The sequence below is a fragment of the Ochotona princeps genome, chromosome 15 (assembly GCF_030435755.1).
Source record: "Ochotona princeps isolate mOchPri1 chromosome 15, mOchPri1.hap1, whole genome shotgun sequence".
NCBI classification, from domain to species: domain Eukaryota; kingdom Metazoa; phylum Chordata; class Mammalia; order Lagomorpha; family Ochotonidae; genus Ochotona; species Ochotona princeps.
The window spans coordinates 6,529,630-6,550,215 of NC_080846.1; the positions used below are offsets into that span (position 1 = coordinate 6,529,630).

General features: G+C 54.5%; 1 protein-coding gene across 1 annotated transcript in view; it reads right to left on the reverse strand.

Annotated features, from left to right (window-relative positions):
• Positions 1-294: 294 nt before the first annotated feature.
• The window catches only part of POLR2F (RNA polymerase II, I and III subunit F), a 49,230-nt gene continuing 28,938 nt past the window's right edge, over positions 295-20,586 (reverse strand). The window contains exon 6 of the mRNA XM_058673027.1: positions 295-306. The gene's annotated coding sequence lies outside the window, so the exon portion shown is untranslated. The remainder of the gene's footprint in view (positions 307-20,586) is intronic.

The window sequence follows — 20,586 nt, forward strand, 5'->3', positions numbered from 1 at the left end:
CCAGGGAGCCGGGAGAGGGGGTGGCTTTGGGGTGACCCTGAGGGACTGGGGAGAGGAGGTAGGGAGAGAGCAGCCATCCGTCCCCTGCCAGCCCACCTCTGCTCGCAGAATCTCACCAGGCCACAGCTGGGGAAGGGGACTGGGGTCATAGAGAGGGAAACTGAGGACTCCTCGCCTCAGGCCACACTGAGTGGCGGTTGGAGGCAGATGTGTCTCCTGGGCCCACTGCCTTGTCCAGGCTGGAAGAGAAGGAGCCCTGGGTTCTCAGGGTCCACCATGCCAGCTGTCCTGGGCGTGGAGACCAAGAGAAAGAAGCTGAGTGTGTTCTAGTCTACCTGCTTGCAGTTTCAGCATCCAGGAGGATGGCTGCTTGAGGACCCTGGGTGAACCCCACGCCTCCTTCTCGGCCTCATGGCACCTGTCAGGCATCCAGAGGCCGGCAAGCTTGGGGGTGGGATGCAGCTTCAAGCAGAGGCACCTGAAGTGGTCTTTTCCCAGATGCAGATGGGAGAATCCGCCTTAATCCAGGAAATAGAACCAAATGTGTGCCAGGAGGCCAACCCAGGATTCCAGCCTCCGGTGCACTGGGGGCCAGCTCTCTGTGGGCTCTGGTCACATCTCTGGGTTCCCTAATCTGAGTCAGACACAGTGCTGCCCCCAAAGAGCACCCCACACCACGGGGGAGACAGAGGAGCAAACAGATGTTCCCAAGACAATGACCAGGAGGAATACACCTGAGCCGGACCAGCTGGCATGGAGGGGAGGAGAGGGGCGGAGGAAGGATGCCCCAAGGAGGGGCCCTGCAAGAGTGGTGTGCATGTGTCCAAGGGTCGCCAGTCTACCCAGTAGGCCCCTCAGGAAGGGGTAGTGCTATGGACAGAGCTTAACTCCATGGTTGGCAGCTGACGAGACCACCCCACCGCAGCAGGAAGTCTGGAAGTGAAAAGGGGCATGCTGTATGTGTGTGTGGGTGCGAGTGTATGTGGGGTGTGTGTGTTGTGTGTGTGTGTGTGTGTGTTTGTGCATGTCTACGTGGGTTTTGTGACTGTGTGTGCGCATATGAGTGCTTGGATTGTGTTGTGTGTGTGACTGCATGTGTGTGAGTACGTGTGATGAGCATGTATGAGTATGTGCACATGTGTGGGGCTGGGAAGGGATCCCATCTGGGGCCGCTGCTTCTCCGGTCAGATATCTATGAAGAGGCCATGCTGCCTGGAAGTGACATGTTGGTGAGTAGGAAAAACACCAGAGGATAGAAAAGACCTCTTAGGGGGCAGGAACCCCCAAGCAGAGAACCCCACTGTGGGGGAACACCTGGTCACACCCCCAGCCGCCTGTTCCAGGAACTTCCAGCAGCTGAGCCAAATGCAGAGGTGCAGCCTGTGCCCCTTTACCCTTAAGCATTTTCATGCCGTGGATTTTCCTGCAGAAGACCCCAGATAGCAGGGTTAGCCACCCTGTCCACAGCCCAGTCCCTCCCCTGCTTTCTGGGCACCATATCCACAGTTGATCCTGCTGACATACCTCTCTCATGGGCATGCATCGCAGTCCCCACTACCGACCCTGACTGCCCACCAGTCCCTTCCTCTTCTTTCCTGTGCCCCCACAAGGTTGCCATCTACCACCAACATACACCTGGGACCATCCTCGTGGTATGATGAGCCAGCTAGGATCCCTGGACCCAACACCAAGAACTTGCCCAAGGACTCTCCACCTCCCCAAAGCTCCCAGAACTCAGTGTAGCATTGTTTGCCACAGCCAGGAGCTGCAAACAGCCCAAGTGAGCAAGATGGGCTGGATCCATACACTGGGACGTTGATTGTTATGCTGTTTATTACTGAGCTGGGACACATGCTATGACATGATCTGATCTCTAGCACACTACGTGAAGTGGAACAGGCCAGGCGCAGGAGCGATCCCACTGAAGTGAGAAACCTCAGCTTCACAGAGACAGGAGGTGGAGTTGGGGGAGCAGGTGGTGCCAGCAGCTGGCAGGGAAGAAAGGAGGGGATGGACGGTAGCAGGAGGGAAGGTGGTAGCAATGGTTGCCATGTGGATGCCCAGATGCCGCCAAACTGTGCACCTCGAAATGATTAAAAAGGTAAACTTTGGGTCATGTGAGTTTTATCACGTGCAAGGGTTTTTACAAAAAAGCCCCAGGCCCTGGCAGTTTTATGAGGGAGTTCTTATAGATTGTAAGAAGTAGTTTTGTTGTGTAAACTGTTGTTAATAAAAGTTGAATAACATGTATCCAAAATGCTTGGGACCCAATTTGGGATTTTTTTCTCCCAGATTTTGAAATATTTGCCAGTGCATAATGAGAGATCTTGAGGAGAAAGGGGCTAAGTCTAGAAAACCAAAGCCTCCATGTTACATACACACTGCCCAAGGGGTCTTAGACCTTGGGTTCAGCATGCCTGGGTTTGGGCTGCAACACTACACATGGCCAGATGTGGGATTCACCACTTGGGGCATCAGCTCAAAACATATTTGGCCTTTGGAGCATTTCAGGGTTCAGATTTTCCAATTAGGGGTGCTTGGCCTGAGGTAGAAGATGAGCAGAGAGTGACAGCCTGCTTCCTGTGGAGGAGGGCAGGTGCAACAAGCTCACAGGTCTGCTGGTATAGACACCCTGGAGCACCCCTTCCCCAGCCCCACCACACCCAGGGACCTTCACAGAGAAGGGGGTATCCAGGGGTACAGGATGACCCAGCGATGTGGGAACCAAGACCCTCGGCCTCTGTCCCACCTGTAAGCCTGCTCCCATTGTGTTAAAACTGCTCCTTTGTGTAAGTGTGGGACAATAGGCGGTGCCCTTAGCTGCTGAGGAAATCAGCCTGCACCTTGAAAACTGCTGGAGGAGCAGAGAGACTCAGAGGCGTTCTGTAGATTCTGACACCATCCAAGACCCATTTCTGTGACGGCTTTGGTGCTCCAGCCTGGTGGCTGATTCTTGCTCTCCAAATCCAGGAGCGAAATGAACACTAGGAAGGAGAACTCATGATCTGCCTTCTGAGGCTTCCATGACTGCACTCTCATACTGAGAAAGATGCCCCATCAAAGACAGGCTCGAACAATTGCTAAGCTGTAGCAGAGTCTCATAGGCCCATTTAGCAGATGGGAGGAGTAAGGCCCCAGCACTCTCACTGCCCCAGGAGATCAGTGCTGTAAGTGATGAGCCCAAGACTTACAGAGAGGTTCATCAGCTACAACAAGGTCACAGGGCTGGAAGACATCCGAGCCAAGACTCTACAACCCTCTGGGGATCTAACCCCAAATTCCTGCTATTTCCACTGGAAACTTTGAGGAAGAGTTTGATACAGGGAGCCCCATGGCCACATTCCCTTTGTAGCAGCAAACCCTGGCGCGCACGCACGCGCGCACACACACACACACACAGACACACACTCTCTGCCTGACCACTTGCATCTGGAGCCTCTGTAGGGGCTCAGTAAGTGTCACATGCAAAAAAACAAACAAGAGTGATGTGTTCGGCCATACACGTGGTGTCAGACCGGTGCTGACCCCGGAATGGCAGGTGGAGAGGAAGGAGGGACAAGGGGTAGGGGACACCCATGGGGGTGGCTTCCCCTGGTTTACCCTGATGCTGATGGCAAGACAGAACCAAGAGTGTGGTGGCAGTGGTGGGAACCTTATGAACACACAGGCGACTCCAGAGGCCACTGAAGACCTGGGCTCTAGAGGGCCCCGGTGCGAGGGAGACACATCACTACCCTCCCCAACAATGGCCAGACCTACATGGGTACCCTGTGCCATGCTCTCCCACACCCGCCCCAGGCAGATGGTTCCTGGAGTATCTCTAAGCTGATGAGTCACCATGAGCACAGGTGCAGGTCATGAGGGATGGCTGGGCCCCAGGCAGAGGAAGGGGCAGCACCCATGGTGGGGGATGGTGGGCAGAGGGTAGAGGGCATCTGTGATCTTACCCATCCCCCAATCCCTCCCTGCCCCAAACACAACTGCATCCACATCCACATGAGGTGTGTGTGCAGGGTGTGTGCATAGGAGGGGAGGTCTGCATGGCCCCTGTCCCAAACTCCTCCATCCACCCCTCATTGGCCACTGCTTTTCTGGGTTTCCCAACCCCAAATAATGCCCTGGGAACATTGCAGACTTCTGAGATCTGTGGTTCGTTTCTGCCTGCAGGGGAAGAATTTCGCCTGCATGCACCCTGGCCCTTCCTTCCAAGTACACAGTGCCTGTGCTCCTCCCAGGCTGCCTGTACAGAGGACTCCCCACTGTGTGCTGGCTGCACCCTGCAAGAAGGCTCCCTCACCCCCGTGTCCCAGCTGCACCCCGCAGAGCAGCCCACTCCAGTGATGGTGAGACTGCCAAGAGGACTGGAGTATAGTGCAGAGTGCTGTGTGGGACTGGGACTGCAAAGAGCTGACAGAACACCTTCAGGAGGTCACCCTTCCAGGTCACCTTCAGGAGGTCACCCTTCCCAGCCACCTCCGCGTCTAGAACAAAACTGCACTGCCTCTCAGCTGTGCGTTTCCCTGGACTGACCCTGGTGCACCTGGGAGCCAGTTAAGAGGCCATCCTGGGGCCAGCACGCTGTTGTATCAGGCTGACCCTTCACCTTTGGCACCAGCATCCCATATGGGTACCAGTTTGTGTCCCAGCTGCTTCATTTCTGATCCAACTCTCTGCTTGTGGCCTGGGAAAGCAGCAGAGGATGGCTCAAAGCCTTTGGACCTGCACCATGTGGGAAATCAAGGGAAGCCCTGGCTCCTGGCTTTGGATTGGCTCAGCTCTGGCCATTGTGGCCATTTGAGGAGTGAGCCAGCAGATAGAAAATATCTCTCTCTTTGTGTCTCTTCTCTCTGTAACTCTGCCTTTCAGATAAGAATAGATATAATAGGAAGGAGGGAAGGAGGGAAGGAGGGAAGGAGGGAAGGAGGGAAGGAAGGAAGGAAGGAAGGAAGGAAGGAAGGAAGGAAGGAAGGAAGGAAGGAAAGAGAAAGAAAGAAACATCCCTCCATCTGGTGAGGCTGTGACCCCAGCCTGAGCCTGACCCTGACCATGACCCCAGCTTGACTATGAGCTTTCCTGTCTGTCACAACTGAACCCTGATCCTACACACACACACACCCTACCTTGCAAAATGAACACTTTTCATCACAGCCCCAGCCCTGAGCCCAGATTGAATCATCACCGGAGATCCAGGATGGACCCTCACTCTCACTATCTTGCTACATGGTGACTCCTTTCCCAACCCCAGCCCCCATGCTCACTCTCTCTCCCAGCTTTCATTCAAGCTGCCTGCCCCTGACCTCAGTTGTCATCTTGACCTCTGGCAGCACTTAACTGCATCCCAGAACCAACTCTGACCCGAGCTGTAGACTGAGCCCTGATGCTGACCGCAGCCCTGCCCCTGCCAGCTGCAGCTGCAATCATCATCAATTCCCTGCCTCATCCTAGGAACCGTGGTCCTCCCCCCTTCCCATGACCACAACCCCCTGGACCACGCTGGGGAGGGGCTGGAGAGCTCTCTGCAGAGTTACGCTATGGCCCCTGCAGCATAGCAGGAAAACCAGGATGGGCAAGCCCATTTCCCAGGGGAAGAGCCCCACAGTCCCACTGAGGAGTGCTGGACCCTGAATGGGGCAGCTGCAGAGCCACAGAGTTCAGCAAGAGCTTCCACAGAGTCTGGGCTGTGCACACAGCCACAGGAGGTGCCATGTGAGGAGCCGCGAACATCGTGTCACTGGCTGTGGCCCAGCTGGGCCGGATGACCAGCCGCCTGGCGAGGTCTGGTGAGGCCTGTGGGCAGCAGCAAGGACAGGCTCGCGGCCTTGGAGGGTCCCTCGGACCCTGGTATGTCATGGGCTTCACTCACTCCCATGCACTTGCCTCCTCCCCGGCCCCCTTTTTCTGGATATAGCAACCACACCCCCAACCAGCTTGCAGCTTGGACCTGGCTTGGGGTTGGGGAGCAGGACCCCGCCCCTAACACCTGCTCAGGCTCCTGGGGACCTAGCCCAGTGGGAAAAAGCATGCCATTGGGGTCTTTGTCCCACGTGACTCTACCCCCAGGTCGATCCAGGCCCTCTTTTCTCCCCCCCTCCTCCTCCCCTGACTTGCAGAACTTAGCTGCCAAGGCATGCAGAGGTTGGGACAGCTGCCTCGGGTGGTACAGCCAGACAGGGCCGCAGCAGGATGCAGACCCCAGACCCTGGCACCTGCCCCACTCGGCACAGCCCCACAGCTGCCCCAGCCAGGAGGGGGGACATGGTGCCAGGCGGCAGAGACTGTGGTGGGAGACTGGCCGGCCCCTCACGCTGCTCCCCCCACCACCCCCTGGCACCCCAGCTGCCCAGCTGCTGGCACAGCCGCCGAGGCACAGACCTCAGTCCACACACCAGAGCCCTCACCCTGCTCTTTTCTCTCCCCTGTTCACATCTCTCTCTCTCTCTCTCTCTCTCTCTCTCTCTCTCTCTCTTCTCTCCTCTCCCTGTCTCTGTCTCTCTCTTCCAACATGTCAATACAGTAGAAACAAAAAGTGCAGGGACAATGCGGCCATTGACGGCGGCGGTGCCCTCCCCCCGCCGTGCGTGCCAGCACTTCTTCCACCCGCCCAGGGCTGGAACCGCTGCCAACGGAGGCCTGCTCATAAACAAGAGGAACCAGATAAACCAGGAACACAATAGAGGGATTTGTTGCACTCAGAATGGTGGGAACAATGTCAACGGCGCGCGCAGCTGCTTCAGACCCCCACCCCACCGAATCCTGCCAAGCAGCCCTCTCGCCCCCAGCCCCTCTGATTTATGAAAGGTCAGAGGGCAGCATGGCTGAAGGGCCCCTTCCTCACATCCCTCGTTAACCCTTGGGACACAATGGTCCCTTCTCTGAGAGGTGGCGCCTGGGGGCGGGTGTCACGCACAGCATTTCCTGAACCATCCCAGGGCTGGCAGAGGGAGGACTCCCAGATGCCTTCGGGCCAGGTCGGGCTTTGGTCAGTCCCGGAAGGAGCGCTCTTCCCGTGGCCCGCCAAGGGTGTGGCTGGAGCCACCGCACCAAGACCGGTGCTGCACCAAGCTGCCACTGCAGGACCAGGGATCTGCAGGTGGCCCTGTGACAAGATGCGTCCCCGATGGGCGGAGCAGGTGATGGGAGGCACAAGGGAGGAATGGGTCAGAGAGGCACAGCCTTCAGCCTGTGTTCCTTCCCCAAATGTCACATGGGCTCCTCAGGTCTGCCATGTTTAAAGCCCAAATTGGAAGGGGAGGAACACGTGGGAGGAAGTCTCCCACATTGCCCTGCCTGGGCCTGAGGGAGGCCTCCTCACAGCCCCATTTCCTCTCCGCTCCCCACAAAGCAACAAGACGGCATGATCGTCTCTACAGAGGCATCGATCCCAAACATCTGTGGTTAGTGTTGGGCTGGCTTGTAAGATTCAAGGTCAGTATACAAAGCCAATGTATAGACCAGCAACAAATGATCAGAAATATAATTTTCCATGTTAAAACAGCATCATAGGAGTCTGGTGCGATAGCCTAGCAGCTAAAGTCCTTGCCTTGAGTGCACTGGGATCCCATATGGACACTGGTTCTAATCTTGGTGGGTCTGCTTCTCATCCAGCTCCCTGCTTGTGGCCTGGGAAAGCAGTAGAGGACAGCCCAAAGCCTTGGGACCCTGTGCCCGCATGGGAGACCTGGAAGAGGCTCCTGGCTCCTGGCTTCGTGTTGGCCCAGCTCCAGCCATTGCAGCCGCCTGGGGAGTGATTCAACAGATGGAAGCTCTTCCTCTCTGTCTCTCTTCCTCTCTGTATATCTGACTTTGCAATAAAAATAAATAAATATTTTTTAAAAGCATCATAAAATATATGCTCTCTAGAGAGAAGTGTGTGTTGCAAAGATATGATGATGACACAGAGAGTGAGCCAGGAGCTGATCAAAGCCACTTTCCACTGCGGCATTTGTGCTAAACACTGAAGGGAAAAGATAGACCCAAGCATAGGTAAACACCCTTGCTAGCTGGCAAGTATGTTTCTGACCAGGGCATGGCTTAGCAATTCTCAGGCCATTTCCACAAATAAGCAAACTAGAGGGCTCTTCAAAGAGTGCTGGTGTGGTGGCCTAGCTCCCTAATCCTCCACCTGTGACAACAGCATCCCATATGGACACCAGTGCTGGGTGCCCCACTTCCCTTCCAGCTCCCTGCTGATAGTTTGGGAAAGCAGCAGAAGATGGCCCAAGTCCTTGGGCTCCAGTACTCACCGAGGAGGCCTGGAAGAAGGTCCTGGCTCCTGGCTTTGGACCTTGATGATGATGTGAATTTAAAAATAGGTTATGCCTCTGGGCCAGCACGGTGGCACAGCAAGCTGAGCCTCTGCCCTGTGGCACTGGCATCCCACATGGATGTCAGTTCATGTCCTGGCAGCTCCATTTCATTTTATTATGATGATGATGCTTATTATTATGGTAAAGATTTATTCTACTTTTATTAGAATGGCAAACTTACAGAGAGAAGAACACACAGAGAGAAACTTTTAATCCACTGGTTCACTCCCCATGTGGCCACAATGGCCAGAGCTGAGCTGATCCAAAACCAAAAACCAAGAGCTTCTTCTGGGTCTCCCATGTGGGCACAGGGTCCCAAGGCCCCGGACTGTCCTCAACTGCTTTCCCAGGCCACAAGCAGGGAGCTGGAAGGAAGTGGAGCAGCTGGGGCATGAACCGGCGCCCATATGGGATCCCAGAGCATGCAAGGCGAGGATCTAGCCACTTAGTCATTGTACCAGGCCCCCGGTGGCTCTGGTGGTGATCCAGCTCCTTGCTGATCGCCTGGGAAAGCAGCAGCAGATGGCTCAAGTTCTTGGCCCTCACACCTACATGAGAGACCCAGAAGCAGCAGCTTCGGGTTCCTGGCTTCAGATCACCTCAGCTTTGATTGTTGTGGCCATTTGGGGAGTGACAAGAGGATTGAAGATCTCTTCAAGCGGAAATAAATAAATCTTTTTTTTCTTTAAAAAAAAAGTGCTGGGCCCAGTGCCGTAGCCTAGTGGCTAAAGTCCTCGCTTTGGATGCACCAGGATCCACTATGGGCGCCGGTTCTAATCCCGGTAGCTCCGCTTCCCATCCAGCTCCCTGTTTGTGGCCTGAGAAAGCTGTCGAGGACAGCTCAAAGCCTTGGGACCCTGGAAGAGGTTCCTGGCTCCTGGCTTTGGATCGGTGCAGCACCGGCCATTGTGGTCACTTGTGGAGTGAATCATCGGACGGAGGATCTTTCTCTCTGTCTCTCCTCCTCTCTGTATATCTGACTTTGCAATAATAATAAATAAATCTTTTTTTTAAGTGCTATTCCCTCCAAATAATAAAATACTAAGTCAAAAGTAATCTCCAACCTTTCACAGAGGCTTTGAGGGGTAAGTGAGATGGTATGAGGAGTCCGGATGAGGAAGAGGGGGCAGTTGGGTGTGGCTTAGGGATTGTGACGAATGTGCTGGAATGTTTAACACTGAGAATGGGAGAAGCCGCATGTGGTGTGTGTGGCAACTCTGTTACACCCCACTACCTTCAGTTAACACATTTAAGCCTATTCTGAAACAGGAAGTTTAAAATGACAGGCCTAGGGATTCACAAGACCTTTCAATCAATCTATAGACTATTGCTGAGACAATAAAGACAAATAAACACGGCGAGTTAGCTTACCTTGATATGGCTGAGATATTGACTACTCCTAAACTGCTTTATAGTCTTCATTAGTGGCCAGGGTCGGGGGAGGTGGGGAGGGCGGGGATCCGAGATTCTGAGAACACATGGCGCACCCCATAGCCCACTGGCTTTCCACAAAGCTGCAAGAAACAAACCAAAATGGGGAGAAAAGACTGGGCTTTTTGATACACAGTCCCCTATACAGTCCCCAACAACTGAGAGCCACGTGCAATAGGAGCCACAGCTCTTCTCTCACACCCCATGCGAAAAACAAAACAGGTGCTCGCCAAACGGACTGCAGACCTTGAGGTCAAAATCTGAAACCATAAAATGTCTAGCAGCAAGTGTTTGAAGATCATAAAATGAACGAGGGGCTGTAATCGGGATATATGAAGAACTCCCAGAACTTAATAATAAGAAAATGCACTACTCAATGTGTTTTAATGGCCAAAAGATTTGAAGGAGCTTTGCCAAGGACAACATACAGATGGCAGGTAGACATACCCAGCAGAGAGTCTCCGGGTGATTTACCCCTAAGGAAACAAAGAAAGACCACAAGGAGATACTGCGACATGTTTCTTAGAATGATCACCATTCAAAATGTCCATCTTACCGTCTGTTGTCCAATGTGTGGAAAACGCCGACAGAACAACTTCTGACAATTTTTAAAAATCAATTTATTTGCAAGACAGAGCGATCAAGCGAGAGAGAGGCAAACACAGAGGCCTTCCATCTGCTGATTCACTCCCCAGGTGCTCCCACAACAACCAGGGCTGGGCCAGGCCAAAAGCAGGAGCCAAGAGCTCCACCTGGGGCTCCCCCATGGGTGGCTGGCACCCAAGTATTTGAGCTGTCGCTGCTGCTTCCCGGGTGCATGAATAGGGAGCTGGATCTGAAGTTGACAAGCCAGGACCTAAATCAGCACTAAGACATGGGACGCAGGCATCCCCAATGGCAGTTTAACGTGCTGTGCCATCAGCTGGTCCCTAACGGTTTCTTAAGAAGTTAAATATACATACCCTGGAACCTAGTAATTCCACTCGCAGGTGTTTACCTGCGGAATGTGAAAGCTTGTATCTACATGGCTGCTACACGAATGTTCAAGTAGCTTTGTTTGTAATAGTCAAAAGCTGGAAACAGCCCAGATGTCCTTCAGCAGCTGAGTGGATAAACACATCACGGCGATCCATACAATGGCATATTCTTCCATCATAAGAAGGATCACCTATCGACAGACACACAGCACTGATGAATTTTAAAACAATTACACGGAGTCAAAGAAGCCACACCCCAAACAACTGCACACAAAACGAGGGTATATTATCCCTATATTTTTTTTAACAATTGAAAAAGATCTCAGAGACTGCAGAGATCAGCGGTTGCCAGGGATGGGGAGGGAGTGGGAGGCGAGGGCTCACCGGCCTGTGCATGCACTTGGTGATGAATTCATCTAAGCACACATTTTGTCTTTGTAAAGATTAACTTTTTTCTTAAAATATTCTTTATTGGAAAGTCAGATTTACAGAGAGAAGGAGATGCAGAGAGAAAGATCTTCTGTCTGCTGGCTTACTCCCCAAGTGCCCATAACAGCTGGAGCTGATCCAAAACCAGGAGTCAGGAGCCTCTTCTAGGTCTCCCATGCAGGTGCAGGGTCCCAAGGCTTTGGACCATCCTCGACTGCTTTCCCAGGGCACAAGCAGGGAGGTGGATGGAAAGCAGGTTGGCTGGGATTAGAACCAGCACCCATATGGGATCCTGGCACACGCAAGGCGAGGACTTTGGCCACTAGACTATTGTGCCAGGCCCAAAGATTAACTTTTTTATTTGAAATGCTGAGAGACAGAGAGAGAGAGAGAGAGAGAGAGAGAGAGCGAGAGAGAGGAGAAACAGAGAGACAGAGGAGATCTTCTATCTGCTGGTCATTCCCTAAACAGCCACATTTGGCTGGAAGTGAGCTGATCTGAAGTCAGGAGCTAGAAGCTTCTGTCTGCCCCCCACTCCAGCCCTCAGGTGCTAGTCCCTCATTTGCTCGGAAAAACTCCTCTCCAGACCCCACACATTGCAGGCCTTCAGTCAAACATCAGCTCCTGGGATTGGAGGGCTGCCTCCATCACCCTCCTGGGAGCTGGCAGCCCCACTTCTCTCTGCTCCTCATTCCATCCCCTGCCTCCCATCACCTTCCCTCAGGTGCATCAGTATAAATGTAATCCATCTCAATGGTTCTGACTCAGTTTCCCTTGCTTGAAACTGAGTATTTGTATCTGTGTTCACCGATGGAACCTGAGTGCTGGCAAGAATTCCTGGCACACAGCAGGTATGTGGCAAATACGTGGTTAAAGGACTGTGTAAGCGGCTACCAGGTGCTGCGCTGGCAGCTTTCTCTAGATCGCCACCACCCCTGAGGGTAGTGTTGCAATTCTAACCCATTTTACAGATAAGAAAGCCGAGGCACAGAGCAGGTCACCATGCCCTAGGTCATCCACTCCCAGCCACCTGGTTCTCAGCCTGTTGTTGCCCTCCTGCCACACGGTTGTGTGGAAGTATGCCGGGAGGTCCTCCACCACGCCCATGTGCCATTTGTGTCTCTGACGTTGGAGGCAACCAGCACCCAGCAGTCTGGGCGCAGCACCTGACTAGCCCTCGCTAAAAGGATGTGCTTCTAGATTTTATCATCTCAGGTGACAGCAATGTCCTCCACCCCAAGTTTGCCTGCCACCCCTCTCCCCTTGCCACCCTCACGGACCAATCCATCAGCAACTTCCTTCCATCCAGGTGCTTGTTGTCGGGACCCTGCTCTCCAGTCCCCGGGGGGCCCGGCCCTTGCTCTCCTGCCTTCGGCCTATGTGGAGTTCCTATCACTTTGGAGCCACACCCTCCTCCATGGCCCCTCACTGGGTCTCCAAACTTTGGAAGCAGATGTTCAAGATGCTGCCAACCCTGGCCTGGCACATTCCCTGCCTGCCCCTCCTCCGTCATGCTCCCCGTAGCCTGGACTCTCCACAGGCCACTATGTCACCCATCTACACTCCAGGAAACATTACCCTGCAGGTCCTCTTCAACCTGCTGAGACTTCTCCAGTCACCCTGTTCTGGCATCAGCTCTCAGTCCCGCAGGTGAATACACTCTAAATCCAGCCCCCAGCCATCAGCTGGTCTGATATGTTTCAATTCTCCACCCCATAGGACCCTGTGCAAAGTGGGTGCCTGCCCATGGCAATTTTTAAAATTTACTTATTTATTTATTTTCCAAGCATAAAGAGATAGCTCCCACCTACAGGTTCACTCCACAAATGCCCGCAACAGTTAGAGCTGGAAGGCCAAAGTTGGAAGCCAGGAACTCCATCCAGGAACTCCCATGTGAGTGTCAGGGACCCAACTCCTTGAATCATCACCACCACCTCCCAGAGCCACAGGGCCAGGGTTTGAACCTGGGTCCTCTACTACGGGACACAGGAGGAGCTCAGACCCCAGGTCCAAGGCCCACTCCCGCCAAGAATTCCTCAATGTAAGACTGGTCTCCTTTCATTACTGTGTCCTGTGAGGGTACCATCCTCCTACAGGAAATAAAGGATTTGAAGCATGAAGGGACATGCCCAAGGTGACACGCCAGTGCACGTCAACATCAGAGCTCCAATTCAGCTCTGTGAGCTTCTGACGCCCGAAGCCTTGCATCCTTACGCATCCATTCACTGTTTGCCGAAGTAAAGCCACGGCTACCTGCCACAGGTGCCCAGGGGTTAGCGGCCCTGACAAGGTTAGATGTAGGTCAAGACGCATTAGAGATGCTGAAAACATGAACTTCATGCAGCTAACAACTGGTCGTCATGGAGACATAAAAGCATACATCCTGGGGCAGGCTTGAAGATAATGGCTCAACTGCCTGCAGTCCACATCAGCACGTCCACGTCTGGGTTTGATTCTCTGCCACAGCGCCTGACTCCAGCTTCCTGCCGGTGTAGACCCTGGTGGTGGTGGGGATGGCTCCAGTGACTGCATCCCTGCCAGCCACATGGGACCCCTGGATGGAGTTTCCACCAGCCCTGGTGGACATGAGCTTTTGGGGAATGAATCAACAGGAGGAAATCAGCTCACTAACTCGCTCACAATCCAAGAAAGAAATTACTGTGGAAACATTTATGCATCAAATATCATAGCATCTGGGCCCGGCGGCGTGGCCTAGCGGCTAAAGTCCTCGCCTTGAAAGCCCCAGGATCCCATATGGGCGCCGGTTCTAATCCCGGCAGCTCCACTTCCCATCTAGCTCCCTGCTTGTGGCCTGGGAAAGCAGTTGAGGACGGCCCAATGCATTGGGACCCTGCACCCGCGTGGGAGACCTGGAAGAGGTTCCAGGTTCCCGGCTTCGGATCGGCGCGCATCGGCCCGTTGCGGCTCACTTGTGGAGTGAATCATCGGACGGAAGATCTTCCTCTCTGTCTCTCCTCTGTATATATCTGGCTGTAATAAAAAAATGAATAAGTCTTTAAAAAAAAAAATATCATAGCATCAACATTGATAAAGCAGGAACTACAGGAGCCCAGGGCAGAAACCGCAGCACACTAGGAATAGATTTTTTTTTTAAAGAATTATTTATTTTTACAATAAAAAGAAAAGAATTTAAAAAAAAAAGATGTAAACTAAAAAAAAAAAAAAAGAATTATTTATTTTTGGGACACTGTATGGTGGCCTAGCAGCTAAGGTCCTCGTCTTAAATATGCTAAGATCCCATACAGGCTCCGGTTCTAAAACCTTCAGCTCCACTTCCCATCCAGCTCCCTGCTTGTGGCCTGGGAAAACAGTCATATTAGTTTCCTGCACCCACATGGGAGACCTGGATGGGGCTCCTGCATCCTGGCTTCGGATCGGCTCAGCTCTGGCTGCTGTGGTCACTTGGGGAGTGAATCATCGAATGGAGAATCTTCCTCTCTCTGTATATCTGACTTTGCAATAAATAAATAATAAATAATATTTTTAAAAAAAGATTTCTTTATTTTTTATTGTAAAGTCAGACTTACAGAAAGAAGGAAAGACAAAGAAAAAATCTTCCATCTGCTGCTTCACTCCCCAAGTGGCTGCAACGGCTGAAGCTAAGCCTATCCAAAGCCAGGAACTAAGGGTCCCAAGCTTTGGGCCGTCCTCGACCGCCCTCCCAGGCCACAAGCAGGAAGCTGGATGGGAAGTGGAGCCGCCAGGACATGAACTGGCACCCATTTGAGATCCGATCGCATGCAAAGCAAGGACTTTAGCCACCAGGCTACCATACCAAGTCTGGGAATAGGAGATTTTAATCCACTCTCTAGTCTCCTCTCATGGACCAAGTAAACAAAAGTAACAATCGAGAAGGTTTACTCTTTTCCTTGAGCAGTGAACGTGCTGGTTATAGATATCCACATACCGGGCCAGTGTGATGCCACAATAGGTTAAGGTTTACCCTTGGCAAAAGGTTCGTCCTCCTTCCTGCACGTGAGCCCCACCACACCAGGCTGTGGATAAGGAACACTCCAGATCTACCCAGCTTCTCACAGCCTCTGGGTCCAATGCAGGAGGGAAGAGCTCCACTTGGGCCTTGGTGCCTCATAGAGGTCCCTTCCTTAGCAGACCTCAGCCCCTTTCTGCACAAAGAATAGGTGCCACCAGACAGTCTCTGAGGGCCTCCGCCCTCAGCCTTCACCATACCCAGGGTCTCCCCTGGCAAGCAGGGAGGAGCCTGCCTGTCTTCCAGTTGCACACCTGTCCCAGCACCCCGCCTTCTCAATGAGTCATCTGACATGGAAATGACCCCGGCACACAGGGCAGGCTCCGGTGCCAGGAAACACACCTGCACCCAGGCTATGGCCCAGAGGCAGCCATGACAGCACTCCAAGGATTCTCCCCAGAGGGAGGGTACAGGCTGTCCATTGCAGGTGCATTGTGCTTTCCAGGCCAAGGGCAGTGGACACTGCCCGGTCCTGCGGTAACAACAATAAACAAGCACAGCAGCAGGCACAGGGAGGGTGGCTCCCCTGCCAGGCACCTAGCTGGCACCTGTTCCGAGAAGCCCTCCGCTGACTGTGATGGGAGGGGGCATTTCAGAGATGAGCCCTGGGCTGGGAGAAGCTAAGGAACCAGCTCCCAAGCCAGGCGTGGGGCCCCTGATATGACGGCTCAGAGACCTGATCTCTCTCTCTAGTTCCCTCTGTCCTAAACTCCGGCCATGCGATGGCTCAGCGGGGTTTGGGGGAGGGTAGGGGGCCCTGTGCTGGCAGATAGCCTGGGCTGTTCCCTCCTCCCAAGGCCTTCCTATTGCTGTGACATTCCAGATGTCGCCAGAGGCCCATGAGGCAGACAGAAGGGTCTGAGTAGTTGGAGGAGGAGGGGGCTGAGAGCTGAGTTCCTCCCCAATGCACCTGGAGCCTGACTCCCAGCGGTGGGGGGTATGAGAGGGGGATGGTGCTTGTGGGTCCAGGAATGCAGGGTCCAGCTCAAGAAGCCAGCCTGGTGCCCACAGCACCTGCCAGGGCTATTCCCACAGCACCTCATAAAGAGATGGGGTGCTCAGGAAAGAAGGACCTTCGGCTAGCCCTGACAGGGGGATCGTAGGCGAATGGACAGGCGAGTCTCATGGGGGTGAAGGGCTGAAGGGTACAGAGGGAAGACAGAGGGAAGACCTTGGGCCCTTTGGGGGTCTAGCCACTGCAGGTCCAGGGTCTCTGCTGTGAGGGGGGCTCTGTTACAAGCAGTACCCTAACACCCTTGCTTTGACATCTGTACTTCAGACCTCCCCTCACCACCTCTGTCTCTCACTCTCTCCCTTTCTCTCCCTCCCTCGCATTCCTCCGGGAGTCGATCAGGGCTTGAATGACACCCCAGATGACTCTGCTATTAATTCCCACACATAGAATGGCCTCCTTGTTCTCTCCTGCAGGAATAGCCGCTGCGGCCAAAGCCATCCCGGGAGAGTCCCAGGCTTAACCCTTCTCCTGCCCCCCACCCCCACCCTGCCTGTCGCCCTCGGGCCTTGTACCAGGCCTGGGGTGGGGTGGAGGGAACTTGCTGTGGGTGGGGTGCAGAGGGTTTGTCTGCAAGGAACAGGGATGCCTTACTGCCCAGAGCCCTGGTGTGGGCGTGTGGGGGTCCACCCTAGGCTGCTCGACTCTTCCAGGCTCTGCCTCTGCCTGGTGGCCAGGGTCTCTGCCAGCCCCCTTGAGGCCAGAAGGAGATTCCCACAGGGGAGCGTGGGAGGCCCAGACCTGCAGCTTCCCCAGGGCCAGCTCAGCACCTCAGGGCCTGCCAGGAAGGTTCTTCAAGGGGCAGATGGGACTTTCATGCCCTCAGCCTGGCCCAGCCCTGAGGGGTTAACCGGATTGGAGGAGGCAGGACAGGACAGCCTGGTGCTCCAGTCCTGGGTGGGGGAAGGATGGTTGGGCTAGATAAAATCCCCAGCCCCCTCATTCTCTGTCCCACACCCTCCCCCACCAGGCTGGGGTGAGAAGGAAACTCAGACGGTGAGGTGGGAAGAAGTTCCTGAAGCCATCTTGCTCAGAAGGGGAAACCGAGGCCCAGACTGGGGAAGTGTCTGGCCCCCGCACAGCTGCAAATGGGTGGCACAACCCTACTACCCAGCTCCCCTAGCCTCTGGACCAAAACGCCTCCCGCTCCCCAAACCCCTATGCTCCTACTTGCTGTCTTCTCCTAGCAATTACCCCAAGACTGCGGGTCCGGCTGCATGCCCTGGTGGGGGGAGTGAGGGACACATGGGACGGCTCCCTGCCCTACCAATGTCCACAGCCTTTGCCTCTTTCTAAGAAAAGCTACAAACCCTTCTGTCCATCTGCAGGTAAGGTCTGAGTGCCAGGAAGCCCCCACCTCCACCCTCCTGCCTACAGCAGCAGTTCTATGCAAAATAGGGTGCTAGGAACATGGTGTCTCATGGCCATAGGTGGATCAGTGAGGAGTCTGCTAGACTGTGGGCTGCAGACAGTGGTGGAGGGCTGCCAGTCAGACCAGGCAATGCCATGCCCACAGCCCGAGTGTGTCTCAATAAGCGTTTGCACAAACAGGCATCTCAAAACTGTCACCTGTCCCCTATGTCCCCCATTTGCCCAAAGCCGGCCACCATTGCAGACAGGGTATGTAGCAGACAGCATGGGGCAGAGGCAGAGAAATAGGGGCTGGGAAAAGATAGGAACACAGAGAGAAGATAAACCTTCCCATCTATTGACTTATCCCCCAGGATGGCCCCATAGCCAAAGCTGGGCCAGGCTGAAACCAGGAGCCAGGAGATGCTTCTAAGTTTCCCCCGCGGTTGCAGCAGCCCAATCCCTTGGACTATTCTCTGCTGCTTTCCCAGGTGTGTTGGAGGGAAGCTTGATGGCAAGTGGAGCATCTGGGACTCTGACAGGGGATGCTGGTATTACAAACAGCAGGTAACCACTGCATCATGACTCCTACCTCTAAGGAGGGAGAGGAAGGAAAAACCAGAGGCGGGGGTGGGGGTGGAGAGACGGAGTGCAGCGCCTTGCCCTCTGGGGCCTACATTCCCACTGGACACCAGCAGCACACAGGACACCAGGCACAGCACGCTGGCCTCCCCAGTCTAGGGTGTGGGCATGTAGAAGGTGCCACAGAAACACAGGCGGGCGGGGGGAAGCCTGCCTGAGAGGTGCAAGTGCTGAGATGGGAGAGGGGGGACTCACAGACCACCTGCTCAGATAGTGCCTCTACCAGGAACATTGTAAGTACAGCAGGGCTTCTGAAAGGACAGATTCCCTGGGTTAAGCTGCTGCCTGCAATGCCAGCATCCCATAAGGGTACTAGTCCCAGCTGCTCCACATCCAATCCAGCTCCCCTGCTGATGAGAAAGCAGTAGAGAATGGCCCAAGCGCCTGGGTCCCTGCATCCACATGGGGGACCTGGAAGAAGCTCCTGGCTCCAGCCTGGTGCGTCCTTGGTTGTTGGGACCATCTTGGGGGAATAAACAGATGGAAGATCTCTTTCTCTCTCTGCAACTCTGCCTTTCCAATAAATAAATAAATCTTTTGAAATAGTAATACAGATTCCCACCCTAATTTGCAACTCCCGATGGAATCTAAAAACCAGCTCCCCAGAGACCTTCCTGGAACACCAGGCGCAGGCCACCTGGAGGGGGAGGAGGTGAGAAGGATGACGGGGCCAGAGAGAGCTGGCTTCTCACCAAGGTCACACAGCGATTCCCCTCCTGGCCGACTGTAGCCTTTCCAGGAGGTCTCTCCCTGGAGCTCTCCCCCTGCCAGCCTCCCCAGGGCAGTGGGATGTGGCTGCACAGTGCCAGGCACACAGAGGTGGGCAGTGCCCTCGCCCTTTCCCTCTGTCCTGCCGGCCTCCCCAGCAGCTACCAGCGCGGTCAACCTTCTGCGCCCCAGGAATCAAACGCAGGAAGGCATTGGGCCAGAATAGGATTTCAACTCCCCCTCCGCCCCAGTCCCCTGAGTGCCAAGGCGCCTGGGGCTGCATGCTCTCGCCAGAGATGGGGGCGGAGGGTGGGGCTGGCAGAGCAGCAGGGCGGGCAGGAGGGAGAGACTCTGCCTGCTTCCTGTCCCCTTTCTCCCTGCCTCCCGGGGCTCAGGGTTGGGTCCCCTGGGGCAGTGGTGTCTGAAGTGACGGATCTGTCCCATCCTTCCTGCCTACTGAGGGAAGGGCCAAGCTCCCCCTCCACCCCTGCTCTGCTTCCTGGAGTCCCCAGTGGTTTGGCTCCCACAAAACCCAGCCTGGTGGTCCATCACATGCAAAGTCGTGGGTGAGCCTCCTCCTCCTGGCTCGCATCTGCCCTGCTCCGGTGAAACTAGCTTTATTCGCTCATCCACTGACCATGAGCAGCAGGAAGCCCCTGAATGGCTACGAAGGCAATCCACATTTGCAGTGAGAGCTTTGCTACGGAAGGATTCTCTGCAGGCTGAGCCCCAACACAGGGCCCAGGAGAGACGAGGCTCCTCCATGGTGGCAAGAGGCCTCCTGAATGGAGGAGGCAGAAGCAGCTGCCTAGCTCTCCTATTAGAGCCAGCAGAGGGGGGTGTGAATTTGTTTATTCCTTTGCTTGCTGTGTGCACCTGCATCTGCTCCATCTGCGACTTGGGAAGAGAAGTTAACAGGAAATGATGTAACCCAGGCCAGGGCCAGAGGGAGGCAGGGCTGATGGTGAGCTGAGGTGTGCTTATTGAGCACTTGCTGAATGCTCACACATCCAAATCCTGAGCAGCTGGCTCTGTGTGAGACAAACCTAGATGTGGCCCCTGCCTCCCACAGCTCCTGCTGATATAGCACTCGCTAGTTGGACAGCTAAATGCCCACAGAGGATGGCTGAAACCCCTAGGGTCTCACAGCGGAAACAGAGACCTCTGTAGCTGTCAGTAGCTGCTCCTCCCACTGGAACCAGCAAAACCCAGTCACCTCAGGGATCCAGGCCCAAACAGGGCACATGGCAACGCTCTGGTTTCTCCACTTGACAGCCTGTGGGGAGGCAGGACGAACACAGGACACCCGCGGGCAAAGAAGCAGACGCAGTGGAAAGTATTGGTCCCACACACCTCCAGGGCTGGGCCCTGGTGGCGGGTTCTTATCACAGAAGAAATTTGCCCGGGGCCTTGTTATATACACATTACAAATGCAAGCCGTCCATGCTGGGACCAGCTGGATGCTGAGCGATAGTAATTCAGTGGATAGAGGCAAGCTCTGTGTCTAGTGTTTGGCCAAGCACCGGCCACTCCTTGTTCCTTGCCACCTCTATAGCAGACCCACGAGGCAGGACTGCTACCTTCATCTCCTGGCCGCTGGAGGTATGGACGGATTAGGTAACTTGGCTCCATCCCACACCTGCAAATGGGACAAGGGCCACCGGCCTTGAACTCTGCTGTCTCTGGCCACAGTTCTCACAGTCACTCTGCTCTTTCTTACAA